Source organism: Trachypithecus francoisi, unplaced genomic scaffold (genome assembly GCF_009764315.1).
Source record: "Trachypithecus francoisi isolate TF-2019V2 unplaced genomic scaffold, Tfra_2.0 Lachesis_group5, whole genome shotgun sequence".
Classification (NCBI taxonomy): domain Eukaryota; kingdom Metazoa; phylum Chordata; class Mammalia; order Primates; family Cercopithecidae; genus Trachypithecus; species Trachypithecus francoisi.
In genome coordinates, this window is record NW_022681470.1 from 106,571,896 (window position 1) to 106,593,221 (window position 21,326).

Here is a 21,326-nt window from a genome sequence, read left to right on the forward strand (position 1 = left end):
TGCCCTGGAGCTTAGCTTTCCTTTCTAGATCGCCCTCTTCCTGGATGATCTCATCCTCCCCAGGCATGAGCTACGGTCTACGACTTCCGGATGTTCATTTCAAGTCTGGACCTCTCCCCTGGGCCCCAGACTCTTATTGGCATGTCCACTTGGATGTCTAAAGGACATCTCAAATTTAGAATTGCTTTTTATCCCCAAACTACTTTTCTCCTAGTCGTCTTTGCTTTAGATAATGACATAATTATTCCCACAGAATAATCCAGAAGCCATCCTTGATTCTGCCTTCCCTCTCACCTTTTATATCCAATTCACCAGCAAGTTTGTTGGCTTCACCTTCAAAATGTAGTCAGAATCCAACCACTTCTTACAGTCCCACTGCTGCCTCCTTAATCTGGGCCAGGGTCGCCTCTCACCTAGACCTCTTACTGCATCTCCTGCCTCTGTTGTCGTTTTTCTTTTAGGCCAATAGCCGCCAGAGTGCCCTTTAAAAATGTAAATTGCAATGGTATTTCCCAGCTCTGAGCCTCCCATGGATTTCCATTATATGTAGAATAAAATTATCTTGCCATGGCTTTTGTTCAGTGGTTCTTAAATAGGGGTGATTTTTCTCCTAGGGGATATTTGGCAATATCTGTGACCACCTCATTTCTGGTGGTCATTAAGAGGATGGTGGAGGCTTGAGGGGTGTTACTGGCAGCCAATGGGTAGAGGCCAGGGGTGCAGCAAAACAACATGCACAGGACAAGCACCTGCAACAAAAAAAATCATCTGACTCAAAATGTTGATAGTTCTGGGGTGGAGGAAACCTGCCTTATGCGATCTGGACCCTGACCATCTCCAGCATCTTAATCACTCCTCCCCTTGTGGTTGTGTGGCGACCATACTGACCTTTTGCAATGTCTTCAACATGCCAACCTTGTTACTGTCTTGGGGCCTTTGTACTCACTGTTTGCTCTATTTGGGACACTCTTACCCCCAGATCTTCACATGGTTAGCTTCTGATCAACATTTAGGTCTGCTATCACCTCTTGATCATCCTAATCTAAAATATCTATCCTACCCCCACCAAGCCCTGCCATTCTATTCTCCCACCCTGCCTTACTTATTTTTTAATACTTAATTTTATGATTTGTTTTCTTATGCTACTATCTGTCTCCTCCACAAGAACATAAGAATGAGGGCAGGAACTTTGCTATGTTCATCAAGGGATCCATTCATCACATAGTAGGAGCTCTATAAGTCTTTGTCAAATGAGTAATTCAGCAAATAACTGACAAGGATAGCACAGGCACGGCCTATGACAGAAGGTTAGGAGAAGAGATCAGCAGGATCTAGTAATTCAGGGAATGCTTTCCGGAGGAGACCTGCCATGGGCTGCCCTGTGAGTTTCCGGAGTACACCATCCCTCCAGATGAGCTGGCCCTAAAATGGAGAAGGGCTTCCTCTCAAGCATATATGCACCCAGCATAGCCTTCTTGTCGGTTAGAGACAGCTGTGGATTTTAACCTGTGATAGGACAGAGACCAAGCTGTAGGGCTCAGGGGTCCAGGCTCTGATGGAAGAGAGGAACCAGGAAAGAAAGTGAGTATGAGAGAAGCAGGTCCAGGAAAGAGAAGCTGAAGCTCAGGTTGGCTCAGGTCAGGAATGGAACCCAGTATAGAGGGAAGGGAGGGGCCGGGGAAGGACAAGCAGACAGCTCCAGAGGAAAATCTCTGGGTTGGCTCATCCTGGGGTGGGGAGTCAATTGAGGAAGCTATGAAATGGAAAGCAGATAAGGGACAAAATCAAACCTTTCATGTAGCCTGGCAGAGACAGAGTCCTGTTTAGACATAGTGAGCCATATAGAGCTGGTACCACACGAGAAACATGACATTATGACAAACACAGTTAATTCCAGGACAGTCTTGATTCCAAATGCCCTGACCCATCATCAAACATTGATCTTGTTCTTCAGTTTTAGAAAGTCATGACAGTAACACCACATGTAACAGTGCTTAGCAATGCCAGGTGATGGGTGGGTGTTCACTTCCATCCAGGTAAGCCTCTTGTGCCATCTCAAAGTAATGATATTGATGTCCAGTTCTTAAGGGAGATGAAGTGAGCACAACAGGTCATAGATCATATTTCCAAGGTCCCAGGATTCCAGGTTATACAAATTCTGGGGTTTGCAGATCACAGTCTCCCACGGGAGAGGGATGCCTGGTGGCATGTACACAGCTCTGGCCATCCTGATATTGTCTCCAAGAGAAAGGGTATGGTCAGGGTCTGTGCCCTCAGAGCCACCTCAGGACACTTACTCATAACTCTGGTTCATTTTGCTGCCTGGATCCTTCTAAGGAGATGACTACATGTGATTAGCTGGCCAACACCTCATTTTATTAGTCTGTTAATGTAGTTTTAAAGTAACACACCTAAGATGCAGACAGCTTACTCCAACCTAACAAAAATGTCATTATGAAAATTTACAAGGTCTACAGAGTGATATAATGGTGATGAAATTCAGATGTGTCAAATTACCCTCATGTTTAATTTAGCCTGACTCAGTCCATAGAAATATGGATTTTCCCACAGACGTAGTCTCAGCTGCCTGGGCACTGTGTGCTTTGCAGGGCTGAGGCTATGATAAGGTTGCCTGTCCCACAGCCTCAGAAGTCATAAAACAGCCTGTGCTGACCATCCCCTCCTGCTTCCTCAGATTGCTGCTGACAGGCCACTTTGTCTTTTCATTCACAAAACCCATCTGCCAACTGGTCTTTGGGATCCCCTTCCATCGTTAGGTCCTCTTCTTGGTAGACACAGATTTGATACTCTCAAACTTCTGCTCCATTGAAACATGATTTCTGGATCTTCATTCCTACTAAGAAATATAGGGCTGATGAAGGCTTAGACCCATACTCATCCCAGGGGCAGATTCTAAGCAGCTGTCAAGTTCTCTCAGTTAGAACATTAATAAACCCCACTCAGCAACAATGGACCAAGCAAAAGCCTGACCCTGGTCCTTCCTTCCTGCTAACAATGTGACTTGCAATAGCTTGTATAAAATCCCTCTGATTCTCAGCTTCCTGAACTGTAAAACCAGAATAATCATAATACTCCCTTATAAAGTAGTGATTGTTAGAAGAGAACACATGTAACACTTAGCACTGTGCTTGGCACATAAAAGCTGTTCAACAAATGGCAGCTACTCTCATATTATTAAAATCTTGGAAAGTAAGATTTCAGACATTAGTCAATGACTCATTGAAATGTTTTGGAGCTTGAGGTCTATGTAAAGTGAGAGGGCAGGAGAGTGGAGTCTAAAACATGGGGAGGAAATCCCCATGCAAGGAATGCAGAAGGTAATTGCCATGGCATCATGGTGACTGACCACTCATTTGTGGGCTAAACCCCATTAAGCCAGCTGCAAAATGGGGGTAATAATAATGTTGCTATAATTATTAAATATAGCAATGCTTATAAAATGGTTAACATAGCTCCAGGCACACGAGCCTCAAAAAATTTAGAGCTGTTGTTATCACAACCAGTCTTCCCTTGCTAGCTCCTCTGTCACCTCTTTACGCTGGTCAAGCCACTATTTAGACAGGTCCAACCTGGGTTCCTAAGGCACTATTTCACAGTTTGGGGGGGGACAGTGCAGCCCCCACCCCAAAGGTCTCTTAGTGTCACAGGGCATTTATAGCCTCCAGAAATCACTCCCACAGATTTCTAGGGCCCACTCCTTGTAGCCTCCAGGTGGCTTTGTCACACGTAAAGGCAATGTCATGCTATGCACGGAAAGGGAATAGCCCCTTTCCTTTCTTACCATGGGCCTGGAGTTGGTCCCACCTGGCTGTCACCCTTCATTCCTGGGATAGTCATGAAAGCAAGGGATCTGTACCCCCGAAAGGAATTTATTCAGCACCAGCAAAGGGCAAGGCGCCCAGACTTAGCTTTTGCCATGAGCCCTGCCAGAAAGGGCTGGGCAGGGACAGAAAAGAAATTCCAGAGACAAGGTTTCTCTAGTGTCCTTGGACTTGGGGAGAAGTAAATTGTAGGGTTGTCTCATTTATGATCAAAGGTACCAAAACTTTATAAAATGCCGTGAGGATATTTTGTCTGTGTTCCTAAGCAAACAGAAAAATGGAGAAACATTTTGGGTCCACCAAAATTGGTAGTTAGGATGAACTCTTACTGCAAGGGCCATGTCTATCTTAAGCTAATTATGCAGCAAGTATGGCTGCGTCCTCACTGTGTGCATGCACTGCTCTGGGCTTTTGGGGGCTGTAAGAACATTTAAGATTTACACCTGCCCATAAGGGGCTTGCCATCTGTTTGGTGCTTCTTATTTCAGTTTTAATTACAAGGAAGACGTTAGCCTTTTGGGAAAAGAGTCACTGGGATGAATCTAATACTACTGGGCTGGCTTTCATGCAGATTCTTTTATGGCCCTTTGGCCTTGGACATGAAAAGGTAATGAAAACATTTCATTATAAGGTTCCTTCTCCCCTCCTGCATGCTCTACCATCTGCCCTTGGCTATAACACACACACACACACCTCACACACACATCATGCAAAAGTGGAGCCATTTCTGAGGCAACTGCAAACATTAAAGAACTGCAGTCCTTTCGGACTCAAAAATCCATAAAATCCTAGTGTTGAAAGAATAATGAAAAATAATTCAGTCCTTTCGTTTATAACAAATGCAAAAAAGAAGAGAAGAAAAACCCAAAAAGCTGGTGGATGAAGTTCCTTCCTTGATTACAAATCACAGTGGTAGTAACAGCCCACCCAGCCCAGGGCTCAGTTCATTTTTTCCTTCCATTCTTTCATCAACTATTTATGAAGCACCAACATTGTACCAGGAGCTGTGCTCCTGGTGATACAATGTACCACTGGTGATACAATGGTGGAAAAAACCATACATAATTCTCTCCCTCCTGACGGGTCTTACAGACTAGCCAGGAAGATAATCAGTCGGCATGCAAAGAAATGACCATTTCCACCTGCTAAGTGTCATGAAGGAGAGTTCCACGTGCTGGTCCATGCTGCATCTTGGTGGGCAGAGCAGGCTTCTTAGAAGAAGGCATGAATCATCTGAGGTCTGAAAAGTGGGCAGGAAAAGGAGAAGAAGGATATTCTAAAGATAAAGAGAAGTCCTCCAGGAAAATATCTCACACACTGGCAGGCTGAAGCCAGCTCACACAGGCTCACCCCTGCTCCACCATAAGCTTCTCTTCCCAACTGCACTCCCAGTGAGGCCACACTGCTAACCTGGAATTGGCCAAACTGGGGATAATCGCATGGCAGAAAGCAGCAGATGCTCCAAGTGAGGGCTTCCAGCCACCTCTGCTTTGTAGAGCCATTTTTTACCAACATTTCATGGGCTTCGTATACAGTGGTGCCCGCTTAGCTGTGGTTTCGCTTTCCAAGGTTTCAGTTACCTGGGATCATTTGTGGTCCGAAAATATTAAATGGTAAATTCCAGAAATAAACAGTTTATGTTTTAAATTGTGCATCATTCTGAACAGTGTAATGATATATTGCGCCATCCCACTTCTTTTCTGCCCGGAACGTGAATCATCCCTTTGTCTGCTCTCTAGGCTACCTGCCCCTTAGTCACTTAGTAGCCTGTTTGGTTGTCAGATTGGCTGTCACTCGTTACCCACTTAGTCGCTGGTTTGGTGGTCAGATGGACTGTTTCAGTATGGCAGTGCTGGTATTCAAGTAGACCTTATTTTACTTGATAATGGCCCCAAAGCAGAAAAGTAGGGATGCTGGCATTTTCTTATAATTGTTCTATTTTATTGTCACTGTTGTTTATCTCTTACTGTGCCTAAGGTATAAATTTTATCACAGGTTATGTAGGTTTGGGGAAAAAACAGTGTTTATAGGATTTGGCACTATTTATACAGGGGGTCTTGGAACATATCCCCTGCAGATAAAGAGGGACTATTGTATTCCACCTGTTTTCAGACTGAGGGTGACACAAACACTGCCCTTTAAGCCACCAAAGGCCTGGTCCTACTCCTGCAAAAACTCTACCAAATGCCTATTCCCAGAAAGGCACTGTCAATAAGTGACTTGGGCCTTGGGGCTGTTTATTTCAGACCCTGGGCCATCTGGCTTCTCCCAGGCTCCAGAACATCCCAACAAGTTAATACCAGACAGCTAAGAAAGAGCCTGTTCTTGTGGTCTTCGCCACCCCCTTGCCATCTAATGATATTTATCAACCACCCACGCCTGCCCAGTGCTGTATAAGACACTTGGCCAGGCAGATCGCAAGTCAGGCTTTGACCCCTCAGGAATTCCGGGCCTGGCTGAGGCTGCTAGGCTGACATTGTTCTTCCTTAATATAAGGAAGAACTCAGGCTGTTGGGGCACAAGAACCAGGGCTGAGTGCCCAGCTGAGGATGTGGTTTAAGAGATGGTACTGCTGCCCTTTTTTGTTTGTTTCTAGGCACCAGAAATGCCAGGTGAGTAAGGGTTAGAGTTCATACTATATATGATTTGGTCAAGTTTTAAAAACAACTGACGCTACCACCTGTGTACCCCCACTACGATTTCACTTCTCCAAAGAAATTTGCCAAAAGAAAAGGTGAGTTTTGAGTTCTTACTAAGTCTGTTAGGAAGCAAGGATGAGTGGCAATCCCAGAGGTGGGGGTTTTGCAGTAGCAGTGTCTTTGTTTCCAAACTGTGTGTGTACAGATGTGTACATGAGTATGTGTCTGTGAGTACATGTACACGTGTGTGTGCTTGTGTGTGTGTAAGCATGTGTTTGTGGGTGTGTGTCTGCAGTGCCGGCAGAATGAGGAGAGCAACAGTGTCTGCAGTGGTGCAGGGTGCAAAGGAAGCACCCAGACAGGGCTATGAGGTGGAGAATCTTGAAGAAGGCTAGTCACCGGGTCTGGTTAAGAAAAGAAACCAGGCATCCTGGATGGACAGAATTCCCTTCCCTCTGGTTATCTCTCAGCTCCAGAAGGGAGTGAGTGACCCTCATTCTTGGCCCATGCTGGAGAAGACACCCCCTGCACTGTGGAACTCAAACCATCTACTATCTTGACCTTTAGTCAGACTTAAATGCTGGATATGACCTGTGTGTCTCCCTGCCAGGACTCTAGTGAGAGCCAGGCAGGAATGTGCAGTGTATGAATCTGGGGAGTCCCATGAAGCCATTCAATAGCATCTGGCCATAGCCCTGCTGTAAGTGACACTTGGGCCGACTGTGTGTCTCCAGGAGGCTTCCACCCAAAAGCAAGAATGAGAAGTGATCCAGGTGGCATTGCCAGCTATTGATGGCTAGTGTTGAATCCATTCTGCTTGTCAGCTGCATCTTTGGGAGTGGGGAGCAGGTAGGAGTGGGCTGAGGGGAAGGGCTCTCAGAAGGGTGTACAGTTGGGATAGTAGGGACCAGCAGGTGGGCTGCCAGGGAGGTAGGGATGTAGTGATGCAGAAAGTTGCTATTTGAAGGCTCTAACAACAAAGAAGAGAGGATGGTTGGAGATCACAGAGTATATAGGGGTGGAGGCTGGTGCAGGGTGAGCAGACAGACTGTTGGAAGGTGAGTGGACATGAAGATGGCCCTTGGCTGCTTTGCAGAGAAGCTTTGCCCCCTCCCAGGTCTTGCTTCCTCCTTTGCCCTATGCTGTGGCCTGTCGGCACAGCTCACATGCTACTCCTTTTCCTGACACTGCCTTGGAGCCTGGGATTATCCACTGACCCTGTCCCCACCACTGGCAAAGTATAATTTGTGGGTCCCGGCCCAGACAGTGAGAGTCAGTGAGAAAGCCTGGAGGGGAAGACCTGTCCAGTTCTCGGTAGAGGGACTGTTGGCAGAGTCACCATTAAAGCTGTGCAGGTTGTGTCCTGTCTAGGGCATCTAGCTAAAGGGATGAGTAGGGGCTCAGCTCACCAAACCATGCCCCTGGCAAGGAGCGGCCTCTACCTGAGAAAGGGACATTTCTTCTAATTCATACAAAGCTTACTCAGGGCCTAGCTGCAGCCCCCATTCTGAGAGCCCCTGCAGGCCATGGAATGGAGGCCCCAAGAGAGAATAGAAATGCCAGAAAAGGAGAGAGAGCATATATGGTAGGGTCCCAGTGGAGGGGGCAGCCTTCAGAACAGGGAAAGGTGAAGACCAATATTAGCCACTTTACAAGTCACCGAGAGCCAGCCCGGGGCTATCATTTTACTACACTGAAATGCTTGTGGTCTGAAGATGAAGGGATGTTTTCCTTATTAACATTGAAATAACTAACTTGTTTATGTTATTATGCTCATTGTCTAAACATTGTTCAATAAAACATCTTATTGCTGATAATTTTCCAAATGTTACAGTAAACACGGGACTCCTGCCAGTGGCAGGAATGCATTTCGAGTTACACAGTAAGCGCAGTGTTTGCTTTGCCGCCAGAGTCACTTGACTAAGGTCTCCTGACTGTAGCTTGGCTGCAACTTCTTATCAATCCCAGGTGAAGAGCACTCTGATAAAGAGCAAATTATTCTCTGTGGTCAGATCCCCAAATATGTGGGTGACAAACACAGTGGCATTGTTTCCTTGACTGAGTCTTGTTTTCCATGTGTGGGAGGAATTCCAGACTTGAGAATTCTGCATCCAGACTTCATAGATTTCTTTTTCCTAATTGAGACAACACAACTAATGATAAAGAACAATACCAGCCTGGCTTTCAAGCTCCAAAAGGCTCCGGGTCAAAACCTGACCTCCATAGGGATTGGAGAGGGTCCAACAGCAACTACTCTCTTCTGTTGTCAAGCTAGACCATGGGCTCCTTGAGACTAACTTTCCGTTGGCTTCTGGAGCATGGAAACGGAGCAGATGTGCCTGCCTGCTAATGCACTGTAGGATGGAACTGCTCGCCCAGCTTATTGAAATCAGATGCACAACACTCGAGCTGCCCTGCAAACAGATGGTGGCTCCACGCAAGTGCCATCACATTGGAAAATTACAAGGGCCATGATGCCATCCCCTCTCCACCATGCAAAACTGCATTTTTTTTTTTTTTTTTAACCAACTGGATAAGAGAAAGTCCTTCTCTTCTCCATACATCCACTCTAAGGGGCCAGGCCCTTGTGAAATATAGCACTCCTAGATTGCTAAAGTAGTATGAAAATTTGAATACAATGGACAATTCTGGAAGGATGTACCCTAAATATTAACATTCATTATCTCTGAGTAGGAGGGAATGGAAATTAAAAAGCAGCATGGCATATCTGGACTTGTACATACTTTTTTGAGAAAATTACACCCAATTCCCAAATAGTATTCAACTTTTCAGAAACAAATTCTGAGATTGTTTAGAAATTGTTTTTAATATGCAATATCCTTTAAGAAAATTTTACCTTAAAATTCTAGATAATCAACTATTTCAATTGGTCTGAATTTTAACTTTAATCTAAATTATATTGAATTTCTTTGAGAATTTCTAGGTTAAAACTATGTAATATGAGTAAAACATTAAGTTAGAGTGAGTTTGTTGGTTGATTTTGGATATTTACATAAGCAAACATACATATATAGCTTCAGTTTCCTCCTCTGTGCAAAAATTAAATAGCTCTATTCATAGGACTATTATGAGCATTAAGTGAGATCATCCATTTAAAATATATACCACAATACCTGACTATACAAGATATATAAGAAATTGTAGCTATCATTAGCTATATAATTTTCATTTTTCTTTTAAAGATGACACCAATTTCTGCAAAAAAAACAAGTGGACAATCAACAAGGAGATATCAATTGGCTTATTTTCTGAATAGATGTGAGTGAGGAACAAATATCCAGGGCCCCCACTCAAGTCCTCCAGCCTGCATTGGCTCTTAGATCTCTTCTCAGCCAGACCTAGAGGTAATGAATGCTTAATTTGGTGTGGCAGGAGTTTAGGACTAGAAGAGAACTTAGAGATAACCAGTCTGGGTCATTTTACAGATAGTGAGATTGAGCCCAGATGGGTGATGACTTCCCCATGGCACAGAGCAGCAAAGACAAGACTCTAGGGCCTTGACCGCTCCTCTTTTCACTTTGACAGATGGTCTCTCTGGTTGATATATAATGATATATAATGACATTGACTCCTGCTAGTGCCTTTTACTACATTGTGATATCGCACAGTGCATAGCATAGCCCTGGATGCATAGGAGGTACATGATAAATGGTTTGCTTAATCTGCTGATGTGCCAGGTGTATACTTGACAATCTAAGAGACAGGAAGTCAACTAAGACAGAATCCCTTCAGGAAGGTTCAAGAGACTGACAAGGAAAGTTACAGCAGGGGAAGAGGGGGTCTTAGAAAGGGGAAATTTGTTTAACTTCCTCGACAGGAGAATGAGAGTCAGAAGCCAAATCACGTAATGAACCTCAGCGAGTTCATTCTCCAGACTCCCTATGCCAGACAAGTCCCAATGCTACATATTTACCAAACATACATTTATAGCTCTTGACTTCTCCCCTGACTCTACATGTCTATATCAACTGCCTATTCCAATTTTCCATGCGTATGTCCAGTAAAAGGTATCTCAAATATAGCTATCTCAGTATATAGGTATCTCAAATTTGACACTTTCAAACCTAAACTCTTGACTCTGCCTTCAATCCTGCTCCTCCTTCAGTGTTCTCCATCTCAGTAAATCTCACGTCCTTTCAGCTGGGTGCCAAAAAGCTTGGCGTCATCCTCTATCCCCCTGTTCCCTCACTCCTGCACATCACAGTCCATCAGGAAGTCCTTTTGACCCTATTCCTCCAATGTATCCCACTTACATTGTCTTCTCTCCTCCCTTACATTGCCATGAGGCCCCAGACCATCACCTCCCACCTGGATAATTGCAGGAACTGCCTTAACTGATCTTCCAGTTTCTTTTCTTGGTCCCCATTGTGTGTGCTCTGCCAGAGTGCTCCTCTTAAAATATATCCAGTCATATTGTTTTCTGCTAAAAATCTTCTAATCACTTCCCATCTCCTTAGAAATAAAGTTCAAACTCCCCAGGGTCCATAAAGCCCTACAAAAGCTAGTTCCAGTTGCCCCTCAACTGTCATCTCCTAACACTGCCCCAGCCACAGGGGCAGGTTTGCTGTTTTCAGCCAAGCAGGTTCTTGCCTCAGGACCTCACACTGGCCATACACTGCCTCAAATGTCCTTCCCACATTTCTGCATAGCTTTCTCCCACACTTCATTCAGGTCTCTTTGTAAACATTGCCTCATCAGAAAGACCTTTCCTGACCAAACTAGCGCTTCAACTTATAATTCCAAAACACTTACTGTGCTTTATTTCTTCCAGCACGTATCACCAACGGACATTTCCTGGTAATTTGTTCTTTGTCTTCTGTCCACCTTTATGAGAATTTAAGCTCCCTGAGAGCAATAATTTTTCTGTTCTGTTCACGACTATATCCCCAGTATCTAGAATAGTGTTTTGGTGCATAGTAGTTGCTCAATATCTAGTTGCCAAGCAAGTGAGTCAACAATAAACTTTCATTCTCTATTTTAGCTTAGTTGTTTGTGTGCTTATCTATTCCCCCTATTAGACTGGTCTTCTTCACCTGTAATTCCTGCAGTTCCAGGCATGGTGCACCTGCACAGAACAGGTGCTCATTACGTGTGTGTTGAATTAAGTTGAGCAATTACCAAGCACTAGCCACAGATTTTGTGACTTAAATCCAGTTCATATCATCTACAAGAAGCACGCCCAAAGGGTTTGTTAATTTTTCTGAGAGATAGTCCCAATGTTTCATTACAACTTAGGCAGCAGCTCTGGGAAGAAGGAGCCGCACAAATAGAGCTTTGTGTGATGGGGAAAACAGGGAGGTGCAGTCCCAGTCAGAGCTGTTAGCAGCAACCCTTTGCCAGGCCTCAACATGCAAAGCCAAGCTCTGGGGAGAGCAACAAAAGGGTCGATTGGATCCAAGCCACGAGGTCACAGAGTCCGTCTTGGAGGGGAAGGGTATGCCATGTGTTGGCCACAGAACCATGTAGACAAACTACAGCGAGTCAGACACACCAAGATTTTTGCTCCTGTTTGTTTCTGCTACACTTCTACAGAATCAAACCACTTTATTCCTTGACTTTGGAATCATGTCCATTTGTTTAAGGTAATGGACTGGGGTCTTCCACCATGCCACCCCCAGGACCCGCACCCTGAAGTCCTGGTATAGGCTGTGCTATAATGTGGTCTTTTTAATAACTAGCTTCTTTGGAAGGAGTTCAGGTGCAGCCAAGTTGTACAAATTTCAGGGTTATAAGTGGGGCTAGAACGCATGACACAATGTACTAGGAACTATTTTACAAATTTATCTTAAAATCAAAGCTACTTGCAAAAATGGATTTAGCTCTGCCCTCAACTGTTTCCTCAGGCTCAAATGTTTAAATAGAAATAATTCACAAAATATGTCACTGTCTGCTTATATTTTATCCTCATGGCAATAGAATGTTATTCAACTCCCCAGGTCACTATCAATTATTTTTAAACTGCTTTGCCTTTTACTAAAAACTCTTTAGTATCCAGAAGATTTGTTTCAAAAGCTGATCAGGAAACAAACAAACAAACAATTATGCATTTCAAAGATTTATTAAAGTAAAAAGGAAAAAGCTTTTAATAAAGAAACTTAATATGATGAGTATTTCGCTTTTACCTTTTTAGTGGGTTGTTGCCCCTAAGTGATCCTTGTCATTGTAAACTATGCCAGGAAACCCTCCAAAATTAAAGCAAGTGCGGATTTACAAAAAAACAAACAGCAGCTGTCCCAGTTCATCTAAGAGTCTGGGCCAGCAGCCTGCTGAGAATTCATCAAGCCCAATTGAGCAGTTCAAGGCAAAAGACATTTAAAAAATAAAGTACAAACCCCTTGGGAATATTAAGAAACGACTCATCCAAAGTTTTCCAAAGACGTGCATCCAAGGCTCAAACCATTACAACAGACCAAAGCAGTACTCTCTAAACCAGAGCTGCAAAACAGCCACTTATGAAAGCTCCTACGTGAGACATCAGAAGTATTCAGGTCTTTCCTTCACACAAGACTGGCTTAGAGGGACAGAACTTTCTTTTTCCTCTCTCTAGAAAATTCCCAAACCACAGTTTTATGGGCTCTATTATACCGATTTTCAAAACATTGGTCAACTTAAAATGCCATTTCCTTTGGATGGTTTAGATTATTCTCAATAAATTTTTGGTATATTGATTCAAATAAATGTTACCAAATCCTCAGTAAAAAAATGTTTCCATGGGGAAATAAGTATGACCTCAAATGAAATCTTAGAGATTCCCAATGCATATGGAGAGCTCTGAGTAAAGAAAGCTGTTTCTAATCCAACAGTTCCTAAATATGTTTGACCATGGAACCTTCTTTTTACTAATGCCTTTTGACATTCCAGGGTTGAGAAACACTGGTTTAAACATTTCTATGACTTCAAGGTCAAGGTTAAGATCTATTTCCTATTGGGATCATTCATTCACCTATTAAGTAGACATTTTGTTAGTTGGCTTGTACAGGCCAGGCTCTCTTCCTAGACCCCAAGGCAAATAAAAAGAAAGTGCTAAGATCCAGCAACTCTGGTATCTGTCAAGGTTAAGCAAAAGACAAAAATGTACATAAATATCAGCATTTTCATGTGATACAGGCTTCTGTGAACCCCTTCATTGCTGACCGTATGTACAGCACAATTTATATCCCAAGTTGTTCACTAAATATTTCCTGTGCCTTTGTCGTGTCTCTTCCGCTATATTGTTTATTACTTAAAAGCAAAGCTCATGCCTTATACTTGTCTAGTATCCTCTGTGGTACCTGGCATGGGATTGGACACATAGTAGGTCATCCAGTGAATACTGGCTGATTGACTGATTGAGGACAAAACTAGATAATCACTTGAGTCCTTTTCAATTTTGCAGTTCTAAGAGTCATTTTCAAATACTGGTACAATCTTGTGCCTACAAAACTACGGTGAACCACAAAAGCATTGAATAATTCATTAGCTCTAGTTTACCAAGAGATGTCTTAATGCCACAAAAGTCACAAAAGTAATGCATGCTGCCCCACCAAATAGACAAGCAACAGCAAACTAAAGCAATTTACTTGCTACTTATGGACACAACTTAAGTGTTAACTTAAAATTTAGTGATTTGACCTTGTAATCAGAGAACAGTCAAGTTCTGATTTTACATGTGGGAATCCTGGAAATCAAGTGAACATTTAGCTATTCATTGTAGAATTTAATACAGATTAGGGTTAGCCACAATTGGTAACACTTGGGGAGTTGTTAATTTCTTGCTGGCAATTTCACTGTAACTTCCCTTCATAAATTTCAGATTTAAACTTGGCGTTGTCATCCAGATCTTATGCACGTTTATTTGATTTTCATATGATGAGTGGCTCCTAATAGTATACTCAGTAAACAAACATCACCTCTGATGCTTTATGTATTTGAGAATTCTTCAGAGCCACAGAAATTTAATTTCGTAAGTGAACAAGGAAGTGAATTTAGTGAGAATAAATTACATTAGGCTTTATTATGATACGGCAGGATTTCCCAACCTCTGTACTGCTGGCATATTGGGCCAGACGATTCTGTGCTGTGGGAGGCAGACCTGTGCATTATGGCAAGTGTGCATCATCCTTAGCCTCTACCCACTGGATGCCAGTGTCACCCCTCCTACCCCCTTACCAAAGATGGCTCTAGACATTGCCAAATGTCCCTTGTGGGAGGAGTGGGAGTGGGAGAAGTCTCTCCTGGTTGAGAGCCACTGATGATAAAAGAACCCCTGGTGACTAAAGTCAGTTTTAAGACTAATGGTAAGTGAATTTTCAATTTAGTGGAGTATCGATTAGTATGTTCCCAGAGAATGAAAATCAATGCTTATTGTGCTTTGGAACTAGATAAATCTGTCTTCTTTCTAGCCTGTCTGGCTTGGGACAAGTTATCTAGCCTCTCAGAGTCTCAATTCCCTTGTTTGCTCAAAATAGAGTACCTACTTTGCATGTGGTCTCAAGCATAAGTGAGCTATACACTGAAAAGCTTCTAGTGTAATGCCTGGCAAGTACCAGGCATGTATGAAATATTTGTGTTCCCCTTCCTCCTCCCCCCACCCCGCCTGTTACTCCTCCCATGACCCCTTCCCCACACCCCACACCCCTTGCCCCAGTGCCTGGGATAAACACAACCAACATATATGCTTGGTGGATTCTTTCCTATTTTTCTTTCCATGGCACAAATAATCAAAAGTGTCATATATACAAACCTTATACGAGCTTTGGAGAATAGAACAGCCTAAGTCAACAATAAATAAAGGAGAATCTGAGTTCTCAACCCTTAGCATTTCATGCCCAAGAACTTCCAATTACAGGGAATATGTCCACACACATTGGACTAATTTATCAACTTCTTATTCTCTGTCCAACATGGTAAGACTGTAACTTGACCAAACACAGGGACTGCTCACAGGTTGACCATGTTTCTTACCGACACCCCCAAGCCATCCAATAGACCAGGTTTCTTTCTCAGCAACACTGACTGGAGCCATTGCCCCTGAAAAAGCCCAGGCTCGGCACCATGGTGGGAACAGTAACATGGAAATGTATCTGGTGTAGTCCTAAACCTGAAGGATTTACAGAAAGGACACATGGAAGGACTTATGGACCTTATGTTCATTATAAAGGCATTATAACAACATTACCAGCCATTTGGAAAGTGGGAAAGAGAAGAAGGAGATCACCCAAAGTTGTAGCACTCAATACAACTGTTTTCATTTTACATATTTACTTCCAGGCCTGATTCCCACACACATGTGATTTCCCTTGGCTGCAACAATTTCACACATATTCTTCTCAACCTGTTTTGCCCCCATACTGCACTAGATCCCAGCATTGTCCCTGATTCTTACTGTCTTCATAGTTTTCACATTTGATGACTGCATAGAAATTCTTGCAGAAGATTTTCCATAAAGCAACTAATTAATTATCCCTTTTTTGAGGAACACTTGGTTTCTGACTTTGCAATTATAAATAATTTAGTAGCAGGAAAAAAGTCATAAATATAGCTTTTTCCCTCTCAGGACGTTTTCTTAGGATAAAACCTCAAAAGTAAGATTAGTAGGTTAAAAACTGTGGGCATTTCTACAGTTTTAAGTATAATATTGTCAAATATTTTAAAATACATGATTCTGTTTACAAAAGCTATTCATAGTTTGCCTAGAATGATGGTTTCCAGCTTTATCCATGTCCCTGCAAAGGAACATGAACACATCCTTTTTTATGGGTGCATAGTATTCCATGGTGTATATGTGCCACATTTTCTTTATTTAGTCTATCACTGATGTTCTCACTCATAAGTGGGAGTTGAACAAGAAGGACACATGGACACAGGTAGGGCAACATCACACACTGGGGCCTTTTGGGGAGTCCGGGGCTAGGGGAGGGCTAGCATTAGGAGAAATACTTAATGTAGGTGACAGATTGATGGGTGCAGCAAACCACCATGGCATGTATACCTAGGTAACAAAACTGCCATTCTGCATATGTATCCCAGAATTTAAAGTACAATAATTATTTAAAAAGCTATTCATAGTTTATTTCAAAATATTTACAAAATATAGAACAGTATAAAGAATAAAACAAAAATCACCCATAATCTCGTAATTCAACTACTGCCAACACATATTATATTTCCTTCTAGTCTTTATTCCCCTGTGTCTGTCTTTAATATATGCATCTATCTAAAATAGTTTTATTATAATATTATCAAGTCCTGGCTTCCTAAATGAGCAGGTATGACTGCTCTAAGGCATAACAAAGGGGTCTTACTAGAGTGCAAAGGATGGCTCAAAGGCTACCTGATTGCTTCAGGTATCCCAGTAGCCTTCTCCACTCATTCTGCTAAAGATCACTTATCTTCCCTCCTTGCCAATAGGACTGTCTAGCATTCCTGTTAAATGGAGCCTAACTGATCACATACAGGGACTGCATTCTAAAATCAATGTCTGAAAGGCCTTTGAACTGTAACTGACTTTACCTTTGAAAATCCCTGAGGAAGGACCCGTGTTGGAGAACCATTAGTGTCTCTCAAGAAGTTCAACCAGCTAGTTATTCCTCCAGTGAGAACTAGTTGCTCTTTCTTGGGTTGAGCACAAGACAAAGTAGTTGGCTTACAAGGGGCTATATTGTTTTAAAAACACCAATCTTTAACACCAATACCATGCAGAATGAAAGTTGAATGGGAAGCAACTCTGACTGAAGAATGGTATATTCAAATCTCAGCCTCACATAGTCATTTGTGGAATGACACTAAGAATCACCCTTACTATTTAAGTGGTTCATCATTTTCACTCTTTCTTTCTCTCACTTTCTATCTTCTTTCCTCCCTTCCTTCCTTTCTTCTTTACCTCTTTCATTGCTTCCTTTTTCTCTCCTTCTTTTTATTTTTTTCTGATTACATATAACTGAATCTACACAAGTTTAATGCTCTTATAACAAAAGGCCATGACAGTCATTCATACTGAATTGGACACTGCTCATAACAGGGAATTCCACCACGACTGGCAGCCCATTTCTTTAGTTGAATATCTTTAGAAACCTCATGTTGAAGTAGCGCTTGCCTCTCTTCCAGTTCTGCCCATTGTGTTTCCTGGAATGATGGAGAGCAGCTCTTCTCAGACTCCCTGTGAAAGCCTTCCTGAAGTTCTAACATCCCTACTTCATCCAACCCATTTTTGTTATGGTGTGGTTTTTCAGGTGCCTCACCTTCCTGGTTTGCCTTTAACACCTTGCCACTCTGGGAAGAGAATGACTGTGGGTCTTGGGCAAAGCCTATAGCCTTCATCAACCTGTTCACTGACCAACTGCACAGCAGTGACAGGGGCATGGCAGTGGCACAGAGGAATGGTGGAAGCACATCCCTGAGACAGCCACTCTGCGGCCCCAGCTCCAGCAGCCTGCATCCCAGATTTATGGATGGCACCTGGTAAAGCAATGATGCAAACTCAATGTGAAATCCAAGTACATCATCATCTATCTCTGTATTTGGTTTGGGGTTTTATTAATGACAGAGGATGTGATTAAACAGTTTACACTGTAACTAACTCCAGCTGGATCCAAGCATCAATGGGAAACCCCAATTCCCCTGATGTTGTCCTTGTGTCCTTTCTACTCATAATTTCTTTTCCAAGGCATTTTCTCTGAATCTGATAATGATGAGGTCATACAATCTCATTTATTTTAAGAGACAGTCTGGCATGCCCAGCCCAGTGGCCCTGCAGTGAAGGACTTTTGTGTTGAAGATGCTGTGAGCCCTTGGATATGGCCTTATCCTAACCTATGAGATGAAATCACTGTTCCATTCTGCCAAGGCAATGTTATCATTGGGTTTGGGCTTATATTTGAAATTTTTCCAGCAGAAATCATATTCTAATAGACTCTAAACTGATATATCATCATGCATAATCTTGTAAGATTACCAGAAGCCGGTTCAATGAAATTTGGGTTCTTTCGGGAGAGTTGTTGGGTATTATAAAATGGCTGTGATTACCTATTCCTTGGACTTTTTCTCTAGGGAAATTCAGGAATCACATCTCACCAGCACAAGCTGAGTACTATAAGTCTGCTTGTGATTTGTGCAGTGATTTCTTCCTCCTCACCAGAGCTGAGGTTGAGATTATCTTCAAAGTATTTCCTCAGTCTCTGTCTCTCTGATCTTTCTCTCAGCTTCTCTCTCTCTTGCTGGCATTGCTCCTTTGCCCTTTGGATCTCCCTCCACACCCTCCTTTGCTTTCTCCACTCCCCTCTATTGCTTTCCTGCTTCCCCCTCTTCTCATTTACTCTTCGCTCTCATTCTCTTACTCCCCTCCTCTCTCAACTGCATCCCACTATAGCTCCAATGTTCTCTTTCTACTATTTCAGTTTTCCTCTACAATAACATCAGGTTTCCTAAGGGTAAGACAAATCCCAGCTCACTTAGTTTGTTCCAGTGCCTATAGGTGTTGGGGTGATCTCATTCCATCTGTTCAGGATTCATCCATTCATACCACCACATTCAACAAGCTCCAAGCTGATGGGAAATGAGACAGCCATTTCTCCCTCTGTCCCTGACCTGGGCTTAGCCCCAGGATGGCTCCTAACTGGAATCAGCAGATCCAGCATCAGGGCCAGGGCCATCAATCATCAGTACCAACATTGTCAGATATCCCATAGTGCCCAGTGGTGACAGGACCAAACTGCATAATTAATGGCCATGTTGTGCTCTTCTGATGTGCCTGCCAAAATGTCACTGTTACCCTGTAGGTGACAGCCATTGTTCACTGATGAAGAGCATTGCTCTAATTTGCACCATCATACTCACTATTCTTGAGAAGCTAAAAGAAGATGGTGGCTTTATCTCTTTTAAAGAGAGTTTCTAGAGGCAATGGGCTGGTGGGCTAGAGCAACTTCCAGAGTTTCACCCAGTGCTTGCAATGAAAACCACCAATTTGCTGTGTATATAGCAACGTAATTCCTAATATTAAGCTATCGACCCAACTCACTATGGCAAATCAGAAGATGGTTCTTTCTCTTCTGGCTATGTTTTTCGTAGTGTGAGATTTTTATTATTCTAGAAAAAGGCCATTTCACCTGCTAACAATGAAAGCAAATGTCTTGCCTAAAACAAACAAACAAACAACATACCACTGATGGTAACTCAACCTCCTCTTTTTTTGCCTTATGATTTACTTCTGTTATATGAAGCACTCACTGCTGAGAGCATGTAGCCTGGACAATTGAATCCTGATTGAGCAACTCACATGAATTCTGGGAAATAAAGTCAACAATTCACAAATTGAATCCACTTCTGAATGTTCATCCACCAAGGACTCTTGACATTTGATCTCTTTGCATTTCTGCTCAATGTTTATTGCTTTCCACTCGTCCCTCAAACCAGTCTTTGCTCAGTAATTTCTTGTTTTAGAAAGTGACAAACAGACCAAGCAGAGAAAACACTGTATGTTTTGGACTAAAAATGAAATCATTAGGGTAAGTTTCTATTCTTGTCGACTGGAATTTTACTCTGGTTTTGATTAAGCTCAACAAAGATATTATATTTGATGCTTTCCTGTAAATGTATGAGATGGTTTGCTATTGCATGTCCATGAATGGAAATATTAACAGTCTCCACTTGGCTCCATCAGCCTCTGGCTTGGTCTTCACACCCAAAAAGCCAACTAAGAGAATCACATCCTCAGCCCAGAGTGAGTAATTTCTGTCTTGCCTGCAGTTTTTCTTCACAGTCTCAGAATTAAGAGTAAGTCTTATCCAAAATACGTAAAATTAAATGGAATAGCCACACTCTATTTCTATAAATTTCTCAGTAAGGAACAACTTCACCTGTCTAAACATCTATCTTTCAGTGCTACATTTCTATCAGATTAGTGGGTCCTTCCAAAATCTGTTCCTTGTTGGTTAGATTACTTCAGTGAGGAGAGAGTATGATGTATGGGCTCCCTCAAGTGTATAAACAAAGAGAATGTCATGACAGATAAGTAGAGAAGCCAAGGTATTTTACAAACTCAAAAGTGTGTGCTAATTTTTTAAAAGCAATTAGGTATATTCAAGCATAGAAGATGCACAGAATCCCACCTATACATTATCCATATCATGGAAGCGGAAATTGACACTCAGAACAAAACCCAGAGGACAGAACTCTTGCTCCCTTGAATTGATCAGTGTTGTGAGCAGTGCAGAGTAGGGTTGAAAAGGAGTGAACCACAGAGCAAGGGACCTGGGCTGTTGTCCATCATGCCACCCACTCAACAGTGTGACCTTCTACTTCCCCACTGTACTACTGAGGTGAAGTTTCCTCATCTGTCAAATGAAGTTTGACAGAAGTTTCCTTATCTGTCAAATACTAACCTCAAAAGATTTTTAATGAGTATTTTAAAAGGAAACAAATATATATAAAGTGCTTAGTATAGTGTCTGGTACATAATACATAATACATGTTATTGATTTTTAGTGGTAGTAGTTGTATTCATTTCTAACCCACAGTTTATGCTAATGGAGTAATTAACATATTTTAACAAATAATATTATATTACATTTAATTTCACACATAAAATATAGGTCATTCTATCCTTATTAATACTTCTAATACGGCCTAAGCTGTAGGCCAAAGAGGACTCTTGGGGATTTCTATCCTATCCCTGCCTTTTCTTCCTACAAACCCAAACTCAAACTCACAATTTTGGCATACTCACCCTAGTGACCCAGCAGTCACTAGGAGCTCCCCATTCAGTCTGAACCAGTGACTGAGGAAAAAAGAAGCTGTCTAGGCATCCTCCTCAGACAGCTGTCCTGCCACTTCTCCCGCTGGGGTGGAA

The 21,326-nt window shown here is 42.5% G+C and overlaps 1 protein-coding gene across 3 annotated transcripts in view; it reads left to right on the forward strand.

The window, feature by feature from the left end:
- NGF (nerve growth factor) overlaps window positions 1-21,326 on the forward strand; it is a 50,819-nt gene that overhangs the window by 11,948 nt on the left and 17,545 nt on the right. Inside the window, exon 1 of one of the 3 annotated variants that reach the window (XM_033197771.1) lies at window positions 17,640-17,941. The exons of the other annotated variants lie outside the window; for them this stretch is intronic. The gene's annotated coding sequence lies outside the window, so the exon portion shown is untranslated. Of the gene's footprint in view, window positions 1-17,639; window positions 17,942-21,326 lie in introns of those variants that run through there. 3 annotated transcript variants of the gene reach the window in all.